General features: G+C 37.7%; 1 pseudogene; it reads right to left on the reverse strand.

The window, feature by feature from the left end:
* Positions 1–2,460: 2,460 nt before the first annotated feature.
* On the reverse strand, positions 2,461–3,393 carry LOC120863777 (annotated as a pseudogene).
* Positions 3,394–7,940: the final 4,547 nt, after the last annotated feature.

The raw sequence follows: 7,940 nt of genomic DNA on the forward strand, positions 1-7,940 counted from the left end.
AAATACATTTCAAACACTTGAGAGAATGCAGAACACCATGGGGTCTACTAAAACTATTATTAAAAAAAAAAAAAACTGTCAATGTCTGAATTGTAGTTTGGAGTAAAAAATGGAGTTATTCAGTTTTCCTGGCTCACCCCCATGTATATAGGAGGTATTCATGACATTAATTTTTTTCTTATTTTTGTGTTAAACAGACCTGTGTTACAGGGGACATCTAAGATGCAGAGAAAGATAGCTTTTCTTGCCTACACTATTTACTGATACTTTAGGATACAAGGTTCCCATCTTGCTTCTTAGCTAACTAAGTCCAGAGATATATAGTTTTCCCCCCTAGTCCACGATGTGTCAGGGTCAGCAATAGATTCATATCTCCTTATTTCTTCTATTATTCATAACCTGAAATGGACAAGGAGACTGTAATAGACATCTCCACTCAACTCCATATTTCCTTAGACTATTTTCAATGATAACTGACACACACACACAAAAAGAGTGAGACACTACCATCATTTTCCTTGTTTGCTGAATGCCATTCCCTTTCTATTCACTCAACCTCCCTTTCTTAGGACATTATACATTTAGGGAAAAAGTAGCTAAAAATGTTGCATGTGTGCTTGCCCAGGTTCTCACTCAAAAGGATCTTTGCTTGTTTTAATACTACATTGATGCTATTAAAAAAAGTACACCACAGGGTTAAAGAAACTGGTACCTGAACAGAAGTACTTGAGAGTGTCTTACAAAACAGCAGATAAGGGTGTAGCCTGTTAAAGAATGCTCTTTTCATAACCGGCTTTTAATAAACTTCCTTGGGTTGCTCATCTGTCAGTCAGTTGAATCACTCAGTCCTGTCTGGTTCTTTGAGACACCATGGACTGCAGCACGCCAGGCTTCCCTGTCCATCACCAACTCCCGGAGCTTGCTCAAACTCAACCATCTAATCTCTGTCATCTCCTTCTTCTTCTGCCTTTAATCTTTCCCAGGATCAGGCTCTTTTCCAATAAGTCAGTTCTTCACACTCTGTGGCCACACTATTGGAGCTTCAGCTTCAGCATCAGCCCTTCTGATAAATATTCAGGACTGATTTCCTTTCAGAAGGCCTGGTTGGATATCCTTATCTCTCAAGAGTCTTCTCCAATACCACAGTTCAAAAGCATTAATTCTTCAGCTTTTCTTATAGTCTAACTCTCACATGACTACTATGAAAACCGTAGCTTTGACTAGATGGACCTTTGTTGGGAAAGTAATGTGTCTGCTTTTTAATATACTGTCTAGGTTTTTCATAATTTCTTCCAAGGAGTGATTGTCTTTTAGTTTCATGGCTGCACTCACCATCTGTAGTAATTTTGGAGCCAAACAAAAATGAAGTCTGTCACTCTTTTCATTGTTTTGCTACCTATTTGCCATGAAGTAATGGGGCTGGATGCCATGATCTTAGTTTTCTGATTGTTGAGTTTTATGCCAACTTTTTCACTCTCCTCTTTCACTTTCATCAAGAGGCTCTTTAGTCCTTCTTCACTTTTTGCCATAAGGATGGTGGCATCTGCATATCTGAGATTATTGATATTTCTCCTGGCAATCTTGATTCTAGCTTGTACTTCTTGCAGCCTGGCCTTTTGCATGATATACTCTGCATATAAGTTAAATAAGCAGGGTATACAGGGTATACCATATACAGCCTTAACATACTCCTTTCACAATTTGGAACCAGTCTGTTTTTCTATGTCTGGTTCTAACTTTTGCTTCTTGATCTGAATACAGATTTTTTCAGGAGGCAAGTAAGGTGGTCTGGTATTCCAATCTCTTTAAGTATTTTCCACAGCTTGTTATGATCCACATAGTCAAAGGCTTTGGAGTAGTCAATAAAGAAGAAGTAGATATTTTTTTCTGAAACTCTCTTGCTTTTTCAATGATCTAATGGATGTTGGCAATTTGATCTCTGGTTCCTCTGTCTTATCTCAATCCAGCTTAAACATCTGGAAGTTCACAGTTCATGTACTATTGAAGCCTGGCTTGGAGAATTTTGAGCATTACTTTGCCAATGTGTGAGATGAGTGAAATTGTGTAGTATTTTGAATACCTGATTAAATATATATTTAAAATTAAAATTAAAACAATTTAAAAATCAAAATTATTTTTTACATAGGAAAATAAATGAGTTTGAAATTGATTAGGAAAAATATACCATGAAGTAAAAGGGTAAGGCTTGAAATTATACATATATATGTATGTATAACAAGATACTTCCATGCATATATATACATACATATATATATATTTACAAGATAATATTGTCTAGATATGAGTAAATTTTTTCTCTAGATTAATTTTAGTCCTTGAATTTAATGATTGGAACAGTGATAAAACAGTATCTTAAATCACTCTCCACTGATGTGTATACACACACACACACACACACACACACACACAAGACCTAGGTACTTATACGTAAAGATGTGGCTACATTTTCACAGAACAGATTCTCTTAGTAAATCTTCTCAGGGCTCCCATCACCTCCTTGTTTCTCAGGCTATAGATAATAGGGTTGAGCACTGGGGTGAGGATGGTATAGAAGACAGCCAGAACCTTGTCCTCTGTTGGAGTTTGAAGGGATATTGGACATAGAGTAGTGTAAGCAAAGGACATATAGTAAAAAGTTACCAGAGTAAGATGAGTGCTACAGGTTAAATAAGCTTTCTTCCTCCCTTCAGCTGACTGCATGTGATAAACAGCAAAGAGAACATGACTATAGGAACCGGCAATACCAATGAAAGGCAATGGAAGGAAAAAGATGGCACTCACAAACACTGTGTACTCATAGATCCAGGTGTCCATGCAGGCCAGAGTCAACATGGCTGGGACATCACAGAAGAAATGATTGATGGCCCTATATTTGCAATAAGGATCTGGAAGACATATATTGTGTGGGCTCAGGAGTAGATAGAGCCTGTCATCCATGATCCTATTATCATCAACACACACACTCTTTTGCTGATTCTGATGGAATAGTGAAGAGGAAAGCAAATGGCTACATAACAACCATAAGCCACAGATGTCAACAACAATGCTTCTGTACCTGCTAAAGTCATGAAGAAGAAGCTCTGCATTCCACACCCAATGAAGGAGATAGACTTATTTCCAAGCAGAAAATTGCAGGCCATTTTAGGGACAATGGTGGAGATGTAATTAGGTCAATGAAGGAGAGTTAAGTAGGAAATACATTGGTGTGTGGAGATGGGTGTCCAGAAAGATGAGAAGGATCATAAAGAGGCTGCCAAACAGAGTTGTTAGGAAAATGAGAACAATGAGAATAAAAAGAAACACGCCAGGTCTTGAAGGGGGGAACAACCCCAGTAAGATGAAATCAGTTGATGTTTGATTATAAGTTTCCATGGGTTATTCATATTATTTTTCCTAAAGGCAGACACAAAAGCAAGTGAGTTAAATATAAATGATAGCTATTTTTGTTACAGCATTTTAAATATTACAGTTCTTAAAAGATGGACTGATGTTACAAATTTTACAGAAAAGAAATCTTCCTTTTGAGTCACTGATTAAAATTTGAAAATGAAACATTTTTCACCTGTTTCCAAGAAATCTTTAAAATTACTTTTTAAATTATTTTTTACTATATCACTAGGATAAGTATGTTTTACTGACCTACACAAGCTAAATTAATATAAAAATTTGATGTCATATTAAAGATATATGCATAGGATATCAGTTTAAATGCATACACAGTAGAATTCTGAGTAACTAAGGCAATTAAGAAAATTTTCACTTAAGTCAAAAACATTAGTTGGTTCTTGCATAGCACTAAGTCACTTCAGCTGTGTCCAACTCTTTTGACCCCGTGGACCATAGCCTGCCATGCTTTTCTGTCCATGGGATTCTCCAGACAAGAATACTGGAGTGGGTAGCCATGCCCTCCTCTAGGGAATCTTCCCAACTGAGGGATCGAACCCATGTTTCTAACATCTCCTAGATTGGAAAGAGGCTTCTTTATCACTAATGCCATGTGGGAAGTCATTAGTTGGTTCATCTGTTGCGAAGTCTAGAATGAATCCATGTCATGTAATGTGTAAGCATATTGAGTTTCTTCTGCCTCCTCTGAAGAGAGGAGTTTCTGAATGCCATGGTTAATGTAAATCCTGTGCCTGAATATCTATCACACTCTTTATAGCTTTCAAGAATCGCTCAAGCTCTAACAAACAGCATGTGTTTTATATGTTTCCAGATCTCTAATTCTTCTGTGTTAGAGAAACACTGATGGTATTTTATCTTATTAATTTAATTTTTACTTTTATTTTCTTGTATTATAAATTCTTTCAAACTGTAGATTACTGTGCAAATGTAAAATATATTGAAAAGATCTCTCTGTAAAATATATTTAAATATATATTTAAAATATCTCTCTGCTAAATCCTAATCATTCTGATGATAGAAAATACATATGTTATAAATTAAGAGAACAAGTGAGTGTAAAGCACAATAAGAGATGAGATACTTTAGGATCACCTAAAAGAAGAAATTTGGACAGAGAAATAATAATCAATTAAAAGGCAAGAAGAATAAGTAATCTTTTCTTGGAGGTCAGAAGGAGAATTCTCTAGAGACATTGTAAGTATGCCAGGTAATAAAGTCTCTGTCAAATTAAACAATAATAATTGATAAAAGATTTAGTGAAAGTTTCATAAACAAAATTATGTACATACATATATATGTATATAATCAGAAGAAAAGAAAAAACAGCAAAAGAACATAAAAAGATTGTGCTTTGGAAAGGATATGGGGCTAAGAGAATTAGTAGAAGGAAAGCAATGCATACTTACAGCTATTCCTAGGAATGTACATAATGTAATAATGATGGAGTTAATTGAACCATAAGAAACCTATTCTTTTCAGAATTTATATATTTCAGCCAACATATTCAAACTATGTAAATAGATCACTTAAAAATAAATGAGAAATGTTTTATTAAAAGTGTTTCCTTGAGAATTGTATATGTCTTTTAAAATATTTTTGGAAAATTCACATTTTTGCCTGTGAATACATGGTTCAGAAACAATCTTGACAGAGAAAATGCCAATAATGAGAAGAACTGTTTGTATAGAAATATTAGATACAATATCCTTAGGTTTTGCAATAATTTACATTTTTATATTTTAGCTGTATATACTAGATGACAATGGCCAATTGCTGTCAACTTTGCCACCACAGACACAAAATGTAATATAACTATGTTGAAAGGATTGGGAAAGAAAAAGATATTGGAGGTGGTTGTACAAGTCACATGTAATGTTCATTCATAGAGTCCACAGCTAAGAGTCAAGAGATGGTATTTGATTTAAACACTAGAAAATTAGTATATTGGTGAAAAATATATGGATCAATAAAGGAAAGGATTAAACTAATACAAAATATTTGCCTTGAGGATAAGGAAGGGTGAGTTAAGAAACTGCTGTTTTGTTCTGTAGGCTATTGAGATCATACTCTAGCTTTACTTGAATGAAATATTTAAGTGACACAAAGCTTATGGCACAATTAAAAATTGAATTCACAATTGACATGATATTCAATAGTGAAAGAGAAAGCTTTTGCTTCAACAGGCAAAAAGGTATACTTTGACACTTTTATTTTGCATAGTAGTGGAAATATAGTAATCTTAGTTCACAGGTGACACAATCTTATATTTGAAAAATTGTAAAGAGTCCACCAAAAATCTGTTATAACTAATAAATGCAGCAAAATTGCAGGATATAAAATAAGCTGCATTTCTATATTGTACTAATATATAATACTAAGGAGTACTTAAGAAAACAGTTACATTTACAACTTCATGATAAAGAGCAAAATGCTTGGGAATAAACCTAACAAAGGAGGCAAAACATGTGTTCACTAAAATTTACCAAACTGCTGAAAGAAGCTGAAAAGACAAATAAATAGAAAAGCATTTTGTGTTTATGGGTTGGAAAACTGAATATTGTTAAGATGATAAGCAAGCTAAAAGTACAATGAAATGCTCTGCCCAGGAACTGTCTCAGGCAGGCCCTGGGTTGCATGCACTTTCCAGGTTTAAGCCGTTCAGGTTCAAGTTTTTGAGTACTCCCCAAAGGAACAGAGTTGGGCCTGCGTTTTATGCCCTTCCTAGGTTCGAGCAGCTCAGGTGACCAGGTGCTAGGCGAGCACAGTCACCCCTGGGTGGGCTGTACGTCTTATCGCCTCCCCCCAGTCCCAGCCACTCAGTTTTCTGGGTGTACAAGGGGTGCACCTTCTCAGGTGTGCGTGTCTCTCTGCTGGGGAGCTGATCTCTGGCTGCGACCCTCCCAACGATGTCAACCATCCAGAATCTCAAGAACTCTTGGTTAGCAACAGAGCCTGTTTGCAGTTTGGTAGAGGATGCCTCTCTGGGGCCACGATTGCCCCTTTCTGGCTCTGGCTGTTCGCCCCACCCACCGCCCCCTTCGCTTGCTTGTCTCCAGCGGGGGATGGGCCGGTCCGCAGCCTGCTAGCTCTCCCCTGGTATTTGCTCAGTCCCTTGTTCTGTGAGCGGGCCTGGCAGTGCCTCAGGTTAGGGCTTTTCGCAGGATAATTCTCTCTGCCTCTCTCTTTCTCTCTCTCTCTCTCTCTCTCTCTGGCTAACCCACAGTCTGGGTTGCTATCTCATGTTAGTTCCCTCAGATTGCCCTCAGGGCATTCAGGCCCAGTCCTTACCCTAGGCAAAGCAGCCCATGCCTCCTTGTTCAGCCCCTGCTTGCTGGTGGTGGCTATGAGCGCTGGGAGTTGCCATTAGGCATATAATCTGTGGGGTTTAATTATTTATTTTTCCTTCTGGTTATGCTGCACTCTGAGGTTCCAAGATTCCCCACAGACCCGCCAGTGAGAGTGTTTCCCGGTGTTTGGAAACTCTTTTAAGACTCCCTTCTCGGGGATGGATCTGCTTCCCTACCTCTTTTGTCTCTCTTTTTATCTTTTATATTTTGTCCTACCTCCTTTTGAAGACAATGGGCTGCCTTTCTGGGTGCCTGATGTCCTCTGCCAGCATTCAGAAGTTGTTTTGTGGAATTTGCTCAGTATTCAAATGTTCTTTCGATGAATTTGTGGGTGAGAAAGTGGTCTCCCCGTCCTATTACTCTTCCTTCTTAGGACCACTCCTCTCAATGTCTTTTCTTATAGAATCTTTTTCTGAATTTGGTATCAGTGTAATTGTGACCTCATAGAATGAGATAATGAGGGATACCTCCTCCTCTGGTTTTTGGGAAGATATGGAAAATGACTGACATTAATTCTGTTATATATGAATGCTAAAATTAAACCAGTGACGTTATCTGGTTTACAGATTTTCTTTGTTGGGAAATCTTAATTACTAATTTAAACTCCTTACTAATTATAGGTCTAGTCAAATTTTCTACTCACTACTCAGTCTTCATAGGGTGTGTGTTTTGGAAAACTATACAATTTTTTCTTGTGATGAGATCTTTTAAAAGTCTATTCTCTTCAGTTCAGTTCAGTTCAGTTCAGTCGCTCAGTTGTGTCCGACTCTTTGCGATTCCATGAATCGCAGCACGCCAGGCCTCCCTGTCCATCACCAACTCCCGGAGTTCACTCAGACTCACGTCCATTGAGTCAGTGATGCCATCCAGCCATCTCATCCTCTGTTGTCCCCTTCTCCTCCTGCCCCCAATCCCTCCCAGCATCAGGCTCTTTTCCAATGAGTCAACTCTTTGCATGAGGTGGCCAAAATACTGGAGTTACAGCTTTAACATCATTCCTTCCAAAGAACACCCAGGACTGACCTCTTTTAAAATGGACTGGTTGGATCTCCTTGCGTCCAAGGGACTCTCAAGAGTCTTCTCCAACACCACATTTCAAACGCATCAATTCTTTGGCACTCAGCTTTCTTCACAGTCCAACTCTCACATCCATACATGACCACTGGA

Source organism: Oryx dammah, unplaced genomic scaffold (assembly GCF_014754425.2).
Source record: "Oryx dammah isolate SB20612 unplaced genomic scaffold, SCBI_Odam_1.1 HiC_scaffold_5, whole genome shotgun sequence".
NCBI lineage: Eukaryota > Metazoa > Chordata > Mammalia > Artiodactyla > Bovidae > Oryx > Oryx dammah.